The sequence below is a fragment of the Mirounga angustirostris genome, unplaced genomic scaffold, assembly GCF_029215605.1.
Source record: "Mirounga angustirostris isolate CCGP_5_RB_7025 unplaced genomic scaffold, mMirAng1.0.hap1 SCAF_5, whole genome shotgun sequence".
NCBI classification, from domain to species: domain Eukaryota; kingdom Metazoa; phylum Chordata; class Mammalia; order Carnivora; family Phocidae; genus Mirounga; species Mirounga angustirostris.
In genome coordinates this window covers 25889557-25902670 of record NW_026991713.1, presented here as the reverse complement: position 1 = coordinate 25902670, position 13114 = coordinate 25889557, and the positions used below count along the sequence as shown (strand labels likewise).

Here is a 13114-nt window from a genome sequence, read left to right as displayed (position 1 = left end):
ACCTACTCTAGCGGAATCTTTCCAAGCTTCCCTGGTCCGATTCTTCCCTTCACCCCCATGTTTCCATTCCTCAACCGATTTCTGAGCATCTGCTACGTGTAAGTCTTGATGCTAGACCATTTTCATGACCTCTAGTTCTCAAGCCCACAGTCCACAGGGGAGGGAAGTATCATTCTCATTGTACAGGTGTGGAACAGACTCAAAGATTATGCAGGTGGCCATGTGGCAGAGAGAGGATTTGAACTCAGAACCAAAATCTGCTTGTTTCTCTTCCTCTTACACCTGGGTTTTTCAAACTGGCCCCACAGGCATATTCTTGGAACTTCCATGGGTTTGCTACAAGCAATTTTAAATGATGTATTTATTTGGATGGCAAAGAATATTAACATAACCGTATTGGGAGATCACAGAGATAACCAGCTGTTAATCAGTTACTATGCTGAGATTTCAAGACCTTCTGTATGTTTATTCACGCTGGGCTCAGGTATTAGTACTTCTTTAGTCAGTAGGAAACACGATGGCTGACTATCAGTTTCCTGGGACTGCACCATAAATTGGGTGGCTTAAAACAACAGAAATTTATTGTCTCAGTTCTGGAAGCCTGAAATCAAGGTGTCAGCAAGGCCAGGCTCCCTCTGAAGGTGCTAGGGAAGGAACCATTCCAGGCATCTCCCCCAGCTTCCGACAACCTCATCAGGTATTCCTTGGCCTGTAGTTAAATCACACCAATCCTCAGTCAGTCCTCACATTGTACGTGCTCTCCCAGGGTCTTCACATGGTCTTTCTTCTGTGCAAGCCTGTCTCCAAATCCCCTCTTTTTAGAGACCAGTCATACTGGGTTACAGCCCATCCTAATGACCTCATTTTGACTTGGTTCCTTCTGTAGAGACCCTATTTCCCAGCAAGGTCATATTCTGAGGTCCTGGGGGTGAGGGCTTTGTAAAGGGCAAACTCACTCCTGTGTCTTCTCTCACCCTACTACCACACTGCTGGTCACCACACAAACCTCCAACACCAGCTGGGTATCCTACAATTCAACTCGATTCTGACACTATCCACCTGCAGAGAGTGTCCGATCACACAGGTTAAGGGATCAGTACTACAAGTCTGCCAACCCCTGCTTCAGCCACCAATCCCCAGTCCAGGCGGTCACCTGTATTTTCTGACCCACTGGCTACAAACTAGAGGCTCCCATGACCCTCTCCCCGGTTCCATTAATTTCCTAGAGTGGCTCACAGACTCAGGAAGACGTTTACTCAATTACCAGTTTATTACAAAAGGATGTAACTCAGGAATAGCCAAACGGAAGAGATGCACAGGGCGAGGTCCAGGGAAAAGACGCAGAGCTTCCATGCCCTCTCTCAGAGCCACTCTCCCTGCATCTCCATGTGTTCATCAACCTGGAAGCTCTCTGCACCCCAACCTTTCGGGCTTTCATGGAGGCTTCATTATGAAGCCATGCTAGATTAAACCATTGGCCACTGGCGATTACATCAACCTCCAGCCCCTCTCCCCTCCCCAGAGGTGGGAGGTGGGACTGAAAATTTCATTCTACTACTCAAGGTTGGTTCCCCCGGCAACCAGCCCCATCCTTAGGGGCTTCCCAAAAGTCGCTTAATTAGCAAACTCCACCGCGTTTGAAAGGGGCTTGCTATATAAACAAAGACACCCATTTCACTTTTATCATTATAATCACTTAGGAAATTCCAAAGATTTTAGGAGCTTTGTGTCAGAGATGGAAACAAAGACCAAATATATACAGTTGATCCTTGAACAATAGGAGTTGGAATAACACAAGTCCACTTACACGTGGATTTTTTACAGTGCAGTACCGTGTATGTTTTCTCTTCCTTATGATTTTCTTAGTAACATTTTCCCTAATGTATTTATTTTAAGAATACAATATGTGATATATACATATGACCTATAAAGTATGTGTTAATCAACTGTTTAGGTTATCAGTAAGGCTCCCGGTCAACAGTGGGGTACCTGTAGTTATTTTTGTGGGAGGGGGGAACCAAAGTTACACACGGATTTTCCACTGTGGGAAGGGGGGTGTCGATGCCCCTAACCCTGCACTGTTCAAGAGTCAACTGTATTTCTTATTGTAGATCACAGTATCACAGACTTCAACATCTCTTTTTGAGGGGACACAGTTCAACCCATAACCCTGACTTTAAATGTAAATGATGCAGCATTTCCAGATGAAGGACAAAGGGTCTCACAGTGAAAGAAGGTGTCATACACAGAATTTTTCCAACAGGAGAGTTAACGGATTGAGCCTTTCCACATCATAACAGGTGAAAGAAGCATTTCAAATGCAAAAGAAAACCTGCCTGTATGGATTTAGATTATCTGTATATTAAGAGAGTGTGAACTTAAATTGTTATTATCTTTGTATTTTTTATTCATTTGAAAGTTTTCATAATAAAATGTTCAGGGAAAATGTCCTTAGACTGTTGAGGAAATCTGCTAATGAAATCTTTATTCTTAACATCTAAGTAAAAACACCAATTAGTATCTCTGAACAAACACTTCTCTATAAGCCAAGGGCAAGGAAAAGATAAATTTTAAAATACGAAAATAAGTGTACACGTCTTCCTAATTAGACTTATTTAAATAACAAATGTAGCCAATGCCTTAACTTGTCATCTGATGTCCTTAAACAATGAACTCTGAAAAGAAAGTCCTGCTATCTGCTGGGAGTGTATAATCTCAAAGATCACACTAGTATCTATGCATGAAATTCTTAATGCATTCTTTTCTTCCCTGTCTCCTTCCATTTCTCTATGCATCCAAACATTTTTTGTGCATTCTGTGCCAAGCACAGAAGATGCAGTCCCTGCCCACTTTCTGGTGGGGGGAGAGACAAGTGACAAGAGTATCAAAGTTCACAACAGACTTGGGCTCAGGTTGGGTGGGGAGAACCCAAGTCAGGTGGGAGAGGAGAACGGGAGTCAGGGAAGACGCTTTCAGTACTTTATCTTAGAAGCCTCCAACACCCTTCTAAAGAAAGAATTATGCTTATTTTTACATGAGGAAACTGGCTCAAACTGGTTGGGGAAACGGTCCAAGATGAGCTCACACAGCGTGGAAGAATTTAAAACCCAGGCCTAGCCTCCCCAGGGCACTGGTACCACACTGCCTCCTCCGAGCTCTAAGCACCCTGAAGGAGGGCTTGAAAATGGCCTGCATTTAGAAGATCTGACCACTTCTCATCACCTCCACTGCTGGCATCCTCATCCAAGGCACTGTCACCATGCCCCACACGTCCCTCGACACCAGCTCACACCTACCTTTAATCCGGGAGCCCAGGCAAACTTGGAAAACATAAATCAGCCTCCCACTACCCCCAGGACCCCGTGTCCTCACTCTGCTCCTGCCACATGGCCCCACTGATGCGCCTCACATACAACAGGCATACCCCTGTCCCAGGGAGTCCCTGCTTACTGTTCCCTCTCCCTGGACCCCTTACAGAGCTGCATGGCTTACTTCCTCAGGTCCTCCCTCAGTGACACCTCTGGGAAGAGCTTTCCTTGAGTTTCCTATTTACAACTGCTTTTTACTCCCACCCCTTGGGTCTCCCTGGCCCCCTTGCCATGATTTATGTTTGAACACTGTACTTACCACCATTTAACATACTGTATATTTTACCTATTGGTCTGGTCCATCTACCTTGCCTTACCAGAATATGAGCTTGATGAGGGCGATTTTTGTTTTGGTTCCTGGGATGCCTGGCACATACACAGTAGGTGCTCAATACGTATTTGTTGAATTAGGCTGAAAGCAGAATGGTTATGAGCACGATTCATACCTGGGCTGCTTATGAGTGGGCTCTCGCACATACCACATTCCCAACCTGGTGAAAGGGAGTCATCAGGAGACACCTGCAGTATGGGGTGGGAAGAAGCCAACCCAAGGTTTGCGAGGGACGTCATTCTTCAATCCAGTGCCGTGAAAAGGTGCCCGAGTGACGCCTTTTCCGTGCCACAGGCTGTGGGGACACAGGTACCATCAATCCTGATGCTACCGTCCAAGGAAGCCCATTAGGACCAGTGGTCCCAGAGCTATCAATCTCACCCAGAGCTGTCCTGGGTGACAGGGGCTCCTCAGACAAAGAAATTAGGGGAAGTAAAGGGGAACCTACAATTTTGCCTCCTCTCTGAGCGCTAATCAACGACAAGAAAACTCTGCTGGGGTGTTCAAGAAAGTCCTTATGACCCCAGGCTGAGCTCCACCTGTTCACATAAGGGGTATTTTCTTACACTGGCCTGTTGTACCCCAGGTCCACGAAAGCTCACCAGAGCTACTAAAAGAAAACCACAGGGGTTCAAGTCTCCAGGAGTTCTCAGACAGCAAAGGGCGGACTCCAAACTTGCCTACACAGTGGCCGCAGGAGTGAGACAGTCTAAGCATCTCAGCATCTGCTGAGTCTACAGACTGATGGACGGTGAAGAAGCAAGCACGACAGGATCACACAGGAGCAAACAGCAGAAGCTTTCAAAGGATGGCAAATGGAATACTCTCCCCTGGGGAGGAGCCCCTGTCACAGAGGGCGTGTCTGCCAGATTCCAAACTCGTCCTCATTCTAGTCCCTTGTAAAAATCCTGGCCACGTGCATTAGCCCGGGTGGGGGGCAGGAGTGGAAATGGGGTGACACATAGTAATAGGAAATCCATAAGCACCGGACTTCATAAAGTTCTATAAGGCACCAGGGTGCCTTTCAGCTCTGAAATTCTATGAAGGAACTAAAGTCATTGCAAGGCTGTTTCTGAGAAGCAAATAAAACCCCGCTGAGAAATGGGACTATAATTTCTTGAGTTTGCGTCAGTCTGTTTTCTTCAGTGAGCAAAAAGGTGACTGGTTTCGGTTACAAAGGCAATGTTCCACTATGAAAACCTGCTGGTTGCCATGACAATTAACATCTCTGTTCCTCCCTTTTCTGCAGCATCCTTCTTCCATCTGAGTCAAATCAAAGAAGCTCTCTGTGACGCCCATGATTTAGTATTTCCTCTGCACGAGGACAGCATACATACACACATACACAAAATACATACCAAAGGGCTCATCGGAGGCGAACCAAAACCTTCAAAATTGCTACCATCTGTCCTCCTCTGCCAACTGTGTCCTATAAACAACTATCAGGAACAACAGCAAGGAGGATGGGCCAGAAAGGCTTAACCGCTGACACCTACTCCTCCTCAGAGTGGGCTCTGGATCGATTCTTCCCAGAAGGGTCCGTGGGAGGCCAGGGCTCCCTGCAGCACTGTCCTTCTCTGTCTGCAGGCTGTCCTCCCCAGCCTGAGCTCCTCAAGAGCGGCGCACGTCTCACAGACCTCGGGGCCCAGAGTAGCGCTGGGCGCGCAAGGCAGCACTGAGGACAATGGCGGGGCTCTGGGATAAGGCAACCTGCTGCTCCTTATATTTTGCACTGAGTTTGGGCCTAACTTGCTTCAAATAGGCCCTGTGTGAGAAACAAGCCAGGGCAGAAGTTCTAGATCTACACTCTAGGGTGTGTCGCTTGGGATATCTACGGCGCAGCCCTGCTCCTGGTTTCCATCACTGTGCTCGTGAGCCTTCCCCAGATCCAGGACAAAACAAAGGAGTAAATCAGAAAGTCAGAGCATCGATGTGATTTATCTTCTCAGGATAAAGGTTCTCTCTCATAAGGTAGCTACCTTTCACTGCAAACGTGTTTGTTTAGAGAAGTTATGAAAATGATATAAGGAATTTGAGAAACAAGACAGAGGATCCTAGGGGAAGGAAGGGAAAAAATGAAACAAGACGAAACCAGAGAGGGAGACAAACCATAAGAGACTCTTAATCTCAGGAAACAAACTGAGGGTTGCTGGAGTGGAGGGGGGGTGGGAGGGATGGGGTGGCTGGTGATGGACACTGGGGAGGGTATGTGCTATGGTGAGCGCTGTGAATTGTGCAAGACTGTTGAATCCCAGACCTGTACCCCTGAAACAAACAATACATTATATGTTAATGAAAAAATTGAAAAAAAGTTATGAAAATACTGAAAAGCCAGAGGAAGGAAAATAAAGCACCCATCAAGCGTCTACACCTGGGGTCTGTGTCACTATCCCTTCAGATGTGGAAGCAGTCTGCCCAGTGGTCAGCGGCGAAGGCTCAGGGACGCAGACCAAGCTGGGGTATGACCCTGCACAAGTCATCTACCTGTCCGAGCCTCTGTACCCAGTCGGTAAGGCGAGGAGGGCCGCTCCTCCTCTCCGGCACTGCGGGAAGACGGCGGTAACCTCGGGAAAGCCTTCGTCACAGCACAGGGAGGACGCGGACTTACACTCGCTCTAGCAATACTCTATCCGTACGTGCCACGTGATAAACCAAAACGAGTTCTCTGTGCCAGCATCTGGCGAACTTTTTCAATCAACATAAAAGCACGAGCCACTGACATGTCAATAAATATACTTCTATAAATTGAAGTTTTTAATTCGGAAACGAGAGCTTACATTAGACCGGTGGTTCTTCATCTTTTTTAAAAGGTCATCTGCCACCACTGAGAACCATTCCAAAGAAAGTACAAATATACAAAAACCACAGACCCTAGGTTAAGACACGGAACACTGGCTCTAATTTCATGCATGTTTTTTAATACTCTGAAGTAATAGAACATTCGAGAAGGAACAGGATTACAAATTAATGTACTTTCTAACTGGAAATTGATGTTCTAAACTGTTCCTAATGCTGTGGTAGTGACATGAGAAAAACAGATAAATTCAGTCACACAAGAAGCATGGGATTTAAGTCATTTTGCATCTCTGTTCATACTCACATACTTCAGTACTCTTAAAAACATACTGATACTACTTATCACTAATTAGGAATAAAGCCCTGACAAAGGCAACATCGGGGAATCTTAAAAGCATTATGCTAAGTGAAAGAAGCCACACTGGAGCAGGCTACACACTATCTGATCCCATCCATAGTGCATTCTGGAAAAGACAAAATCACAAAAACAGAAATCAGACCAATGACTGCTGGGGACAGCACAGTAATGACGAAAAAGGAACAAAAGGGAATTTTCTGGGGTGATGGAAATATTTTGTATCTTATTTGGATGGTGGTTACAAGACTGTGTCATCATATAACTGTACACTTAAGGGGGGGTTATTTATTTATTTATTTATTTATTTATTTATTTATTTATTTAAGATTTTATTTATTTGAGAGAGAGAGAATGAGAGACAGAGAGCATGAGAGGGGGAGGGTCAGAGGGAGAAGCAGACTCCCCACCGAGCAGGGAGCCCGATGCGGGACTCGATCCCGGGACTCCAGGATCATGACCTGAGCCGAAGACAGTCGCTTAACGGACTGAGCCACCCAGGCGCCCCAAGGGGGGGTTATTGTATGTAAATAATCTCTCAATAAATAAAATATTGACACATCAACTTTTATAGACATGAACAAGAGTAGAATGCTAAATTCTTGACAAGGTGTAAAAAAACTGCCTGCCGGCAAATTCAAAATAACTTTATATTTCCTTTCAGGCAAAATTAAAATGCGCACAAACTTGAAACAAATACTATTTAAACACCTACACAAAATCTAGCATCATTATGAAAATTTCCTGTGACATATATTAAAATGTGGCTTTAACAAATCACTCTTATAAGTACAAGTACTTGGCAAAGCTACTTAAGAACAGATGGTAAAGGTGAAGATACTTTTTCCTCTGCCCCAGTGATGTCACTTCCAGGCATCTTCCTCAGAGAAACTCTCCCACAAGCATACAGACCTCTGACTCAACCTGCCTGTCTACCACTAGGAGAATGGCTATAAACACACGCTGGTTTATTCATATACTGAAATAACATACTGCAATAAAAAATAAAGATGGGAACGAAGTAGGATAGATTTTTAAAACACCATGCTGGGGGGTGGGGGCGGAACCTGGCTGACTCTGTTGGAACAGCATGCAACTCTTGATCTCAGGGTCATGAGTTCAAGCCCCATGATGGGTGTAAAGATTACTTAAATAAATAAAACTTAAAAATACCCAAACACCTAAAAGCTTGAAGAAATAAAATAAAAACACCATGCTAAATAAAATAGCAAATCACAAAAGAGATGCCATTTATATAAATATTTAATACAAGAAACAGTACTATATATTGCTTATGAGTTCATTCAACGTATAAAAGCAAGCAAAGGAATGAAACCCAACGTCAGGTTATGGAGACCTCTGAGGGCATAGGAAGGGAGAAAGCATCCAGAGAGCTGCATTTGGGGCCATTTATTTCTTAAAAACAAGTGGCAGAAATCTGATGCAAATATGGCAAAATGTTACCACCTGTTAATCTAGGACGTAGGTATATGGGTATCATATTTTTTAAATGTTTTTTTCCAGGTCTGACGCATTTAGTAATTAAAAATAAATTTGTCTACTATTTAACCAGAACTATGTGGTTAATGATTTGATACGGGTTTTCCTCATGCTCAGAAACATCCTTCCCTCTGCAAATCTGGTTTTACTTTTTTAAATATGGTATAAATTGTGGTTTCTGATGGACCATTTCATTACCTTATAAGCTTGGAATCTGATGTCACTGCATTTACTTGCAGAGAACATTAACTTCAACCTTAATTAAACAATCAAAGCAAGCATAAACTTCAGAAAATTAAAATCCACTGAGAATTTAATAAGCTAGCCGTCCTAGAAAAACATCCAGGCTCATTTCAGGCTATTGTGTAAATAAACTAAGGAGCAATTATTTTTTTTTTCTTTTTTAAAGATTTATTCATTTGAGAGGGGGAGGGAGGGTCCAAGGGAGAGAGAATCTCAAGTATACTCCCCACTAAGTGCAGAGCCTAACGACACAGGGCTCCATCTCATGATCCTGAGATCAGACCTGAGTGGAAACCAAGAGTCGGAAGCTGTAACCGACTACGCCACCCAGACACCCCAGGAGCAGTTAAAGAATCATTTACTAACAAAGCAACCATGATTTCTGAAATGTCCAAAGTATCAGAAAATATAAAATAATCTTTGTATATGGATTTAGTGTCTCTGTCTTTCAGAATTCAGAAGTATATTATTCTTATTTAGCAAATCTGTTACCATTAAAATTACCCCATATGTGCAACAAATTATTTCAAAAAGGAAGGTTGAGAAGGCATGAATATCTAAAGACAGCCATAAAAACACGAAACTAGGCTGCCTGGAGACGGCGGGAGCTGTTTCGCCATGGCGGCCGGGCCGATCTCCAAGCAGAACCAGGATGCCACTATCTACGTCGGGGGCCTGGACGAGAAGGTGAGCGAACCACTGCTGTGGGAGCTATTTCTCCAGGCAGGGCCAGTAGTCAACACCCACATGCCAAAGGATAGAGTCACAGGTCAGCACCAAGGCTATGGCTTTGTGGAATTCTTGAGTGAGGAAGATGCTGACTATGCCATTAAGATCATGAACATGATCAAACTCTACGGGAAACCAATACGGGTGAACAAAGCATCAGCTCACAAGAACCTGGACGTGGGGGCCAACATTTTCATTGGCAGTCTAGACCCGGAGACTGATGAGAAGCTGCTTTATGATACTTTCAGCGCCTTTGGGGTCATCTTACAAACCCCGAAGATTATGTGGGGCCCTGACACAGGCAACTCCAAAGGTTATGCCTTTATTAATTTCGCTTCATTTGATGCTTCAGATGCAGCTACTGAGGCCATGAATGGGCAGTATCTCTGTAACCACCCTATCACTGTGTCCTGTGCCTTCAAGAAGGACTCCAAGGGTGAGCGCCATGGCTCAGCAGCTGAATGACTTCTGGCAGCCCAGAACCCACTCTCCCAGGCTGACCGCCCTCATCAGCTGTTTGCAGATGCACCCCCTCCACCCTCAGCCCCCAATCCTGTGGTATCAACATTGGGGTCCGGGCTTCCTCCACCAGGCATGCCTCCTCCTCGGTCCTTCCCACCCCCAGTGCCGCCTCCTGGAGCCCTTTCACCTGGGATACCCCCAGCCATGCCCCCACCACCTATACCTCCTGGGGCTGGAGGACATGGCCCCTCACATCCTCACCCATTCCCACCAGGTGGGATGCCCCATCCAGGGATGTCTCAGATGCAGCTGGCCGACCAAGGTCCTCATGGCTTAGGACACCCCCATGCTGGGCCCCCAGGCTCTGGGGACAGCCACCACCCAGACCGCCACCCAGAATGCCTCATCCTGGACCTCCTCCAATGGGCATGCCCCCTCGAGGGCCTCCATTTGGATCTCCCATGGGTCACCCAGGTCCTATGCCTCCACAGGGGATGCGTGGACCTCCTCATGGATACACTGGGCCTCCACGACCCCCACCCTATGGCTACCAGTGGGGGCCCCTCCCTCCACCCCGGCCCACCCCCGGCCTCCAGTTCCCCCTCGTGGCCCACTTCGAGGCCCTCTTCCTCAGTAATTTCTCGTTCTTTTGCCTCCTGTTCTATCTTCCCAGTATCTTTTCAATTCCACGGACCAATCAGAGTTGCTGTAGCTCCCTGTGGCTAAGGCACTAATCCCTCTCAGGCCTTTTGTTTCTTTTTCTTAAGTGTAATGTTTTTCACAGGAGGTTTTATTTTTTTTCTATGTTGGTCCTAAGTGTTTTACAAATGCACAGAGAAAATAAAACTAAACTCCTTGTTTAAAAAAAAACAAAAACAAAAAAACCCCGCAAAACTGTATCATTCATTTCCCATTTGCCCAAAGAAATAAAAGCACTAAACAATGACTGTTGGAATGGTGGGCTCAGTTTGCAAAACTGTCCCTCAAACATCAACAAGGCTGAAGAGCTCTCATTTTAACTCTAAGTCTTGCTTTAAAAATAAGAGCGTAGGGGCACCCGTCTGGCTCAGTCTGTGGAGCATGCAGCTCTTGATCTCAGGGTGGTGAGTTCAAGCCCCAGACTGGGTGGAGAGGTTACTTAATAAACAAACAAACAGAGATGTTAGTAAGTAAGTAAAAATAAGAGCTTAATTTGAGCCGTATGTAAAAAAACTCTCTTGCCATCAGATCATTTTAAGTGGCCAGACTCCTAGTCAAATTTCTCAGCAGTAGAATTTAATATGCTCCCACTCACCCAAATAGCAGAGCATTTCTGAGGGCTGGAAACAGATAATGATTGGGTATAAGAGCCCTCACGGCTTCCTGGTGGTAGGGGGACAAGAATGAATGAAAGAAGACTCTTGCTTTAATTTTGCTGTCCACTTACCCAACAGATGCCAATTCAGTGAGTAGCTCTAAATTGCTCAGTACAGGAGGTAAACTTTATACAACAAATATTACTTGATAATTGCTTAAGTCAGGAGGTTTTTACAAGCATGATGCCTTTCTCAAATGAAATAAATAAAAGCACTGAGCCTGGGTGGCTCAGTCGTTAAGCGTCTGCCTTCGGCTCAGGTCATGATCCCGGGGTCCTGGGATCGAGCCCCGCATCGGGCTCCCTGCTCCGTGGAAAGCCTGCTTCCCCCTCTCCCACTCCCCCTGCTAATGTTCCTGCTCTCGCTGTGTCTCTCTCTGTCAAATAAATAAAATATTAAAAAAATAAATAAATAAAAGTACATTCATTCCACCTTTAATATGCTCTTGGGTCAGGTTACGAAATGTTAAGTGTTAGTTTCTGGACACAGACAACAGGTTTAACCTCCCTCTGTGTCAAATGCAAAGATTATAAGGTGAGCCGCTCAATCATTAACACAGGTGCACATAACAACCCCTTAGCAAGCCACAGGGGTAACTTAACAAATTAGGATAATCAAGCCAAAGAGAGAAACAGCTTATAACCTACAAATACAAAATCTGGTTGTATTCACTATCCTAACATGAGTGACGAATCCACTTCAATGTCCTAGGACGAAGACAGCACAGGGCACAAAATCTATTTACTGAGTGAGAGGGGGATAAGCTGGAAAGAGGTCTCTGCCCCGCAGAGCACAAAGTTAGGCGATGTAAGTATGTAAGTATGTAAAATACCTGCTCTTCCATCTCCCTAGCTGGGATGGTGGACTACAGGTGATTAAGGCAGCAAAGCCGGATGAGGAAACAACAACACACATTCTTCATACTTTAACAGCTTCTGCAAACATGTGGAAGGTCAGGTTTCTACACTAAATAGAACTTGCTGACAGGCAACATCTAGTTCAAAAGAAAGAACTGAAAGCAAAATTTTTAAAAAACAACGAACTTCACCATCTCTTCCCCTCTACCTTTTGGCCTTTCCTTACTGTAAAGAACACTGTAATCGTGCCTATTTGAAAGTTTATAAATGCATGAGCTAGAGTTCTCAAAATGCTCATTCCAAATCCTGGTTTGGGGGGGCGGAGGTGGATATCAATCCAGAATAAATGTACTAAGACTATAACCTTTGATTCAATAGTTTAAAAAAAAAGTTTTAAAACCCAGAGAAAAAGTAGAAATTTATAAAAATGAAACTATAAATGTGGACAGCAGTGTATTTTTAAAGGCAGCTAACTGTGCAAAGGGAACCAAATTCTAAATAGGCCAAAGACTGGGGCACCTGGCTGGCTCAGTCAGTAAAGCATGACTCTTGATCTTAGGGTTGTGAGTTCGAGCCCCATGCTGGGGGTGGAATTTACTTAAATTTTTAAAAAGTGAGCCAAAGATAAAATTTATTAAATCATAAAATGTATTAGAAGAACATGGTGTTTGGGTTTTTAAAAGAATCTCAAAGGCCACTGTAAGAATGACACAAATCCTATAAGCCCTGAAATTTTTAAATTTCTTCATGGCAAAGTCTGGTTAATATTTATTCAGTGTTTGCTAGATGTAAGGCTCCATGCTCAGCATACACACAACGTATCATTAAAACAGTGTAGTAGGGGGCGCCTGGGTGGCTCAGTCATTAAGCATCTGCCTTCGGCTCAGGTCATGATCCCAGGATCCTGGGATCGAGCCCCGCACAGGGCTCCCTGCTCAGCGGAAAGCCTGCTTCTCCCTCTCCCACTCCCCCTGCTTATGTGCCTTCTCTCGCTGTGTCTCTGTCTGTCAAATAAATAAAAATCTTAAAACAAAACAAAACAGTGTAGTAGGTAGAATTCTAAGATGGTTCCCAAGATTCCCACCTGCTGGTGTACATACCCTGTATGATACCCTCCC

The 13114-nt window shown here is 44.8% G+C and overlaps 1 protein-coding gene and 1 pseudogene across 3 annotated transcripts in view; one reads left to right on the top strand and one right to left on the bottom strand.

The window, feature by feature from the left end:
- Window positions 1–13114, bottom strand: part of TMCC3 (transmembrane and coiled-coil domain family 3) — a 71837-nt gene that overhangs the window by 47088 nt on the left and 11635 nt on the right. The window lies entirely within an intron of this gene.
- LOC123843426 (splicing factor 3B subunit 4-like) lies at window positions 9187–10436 on the top strand (annotated as a pseudogene).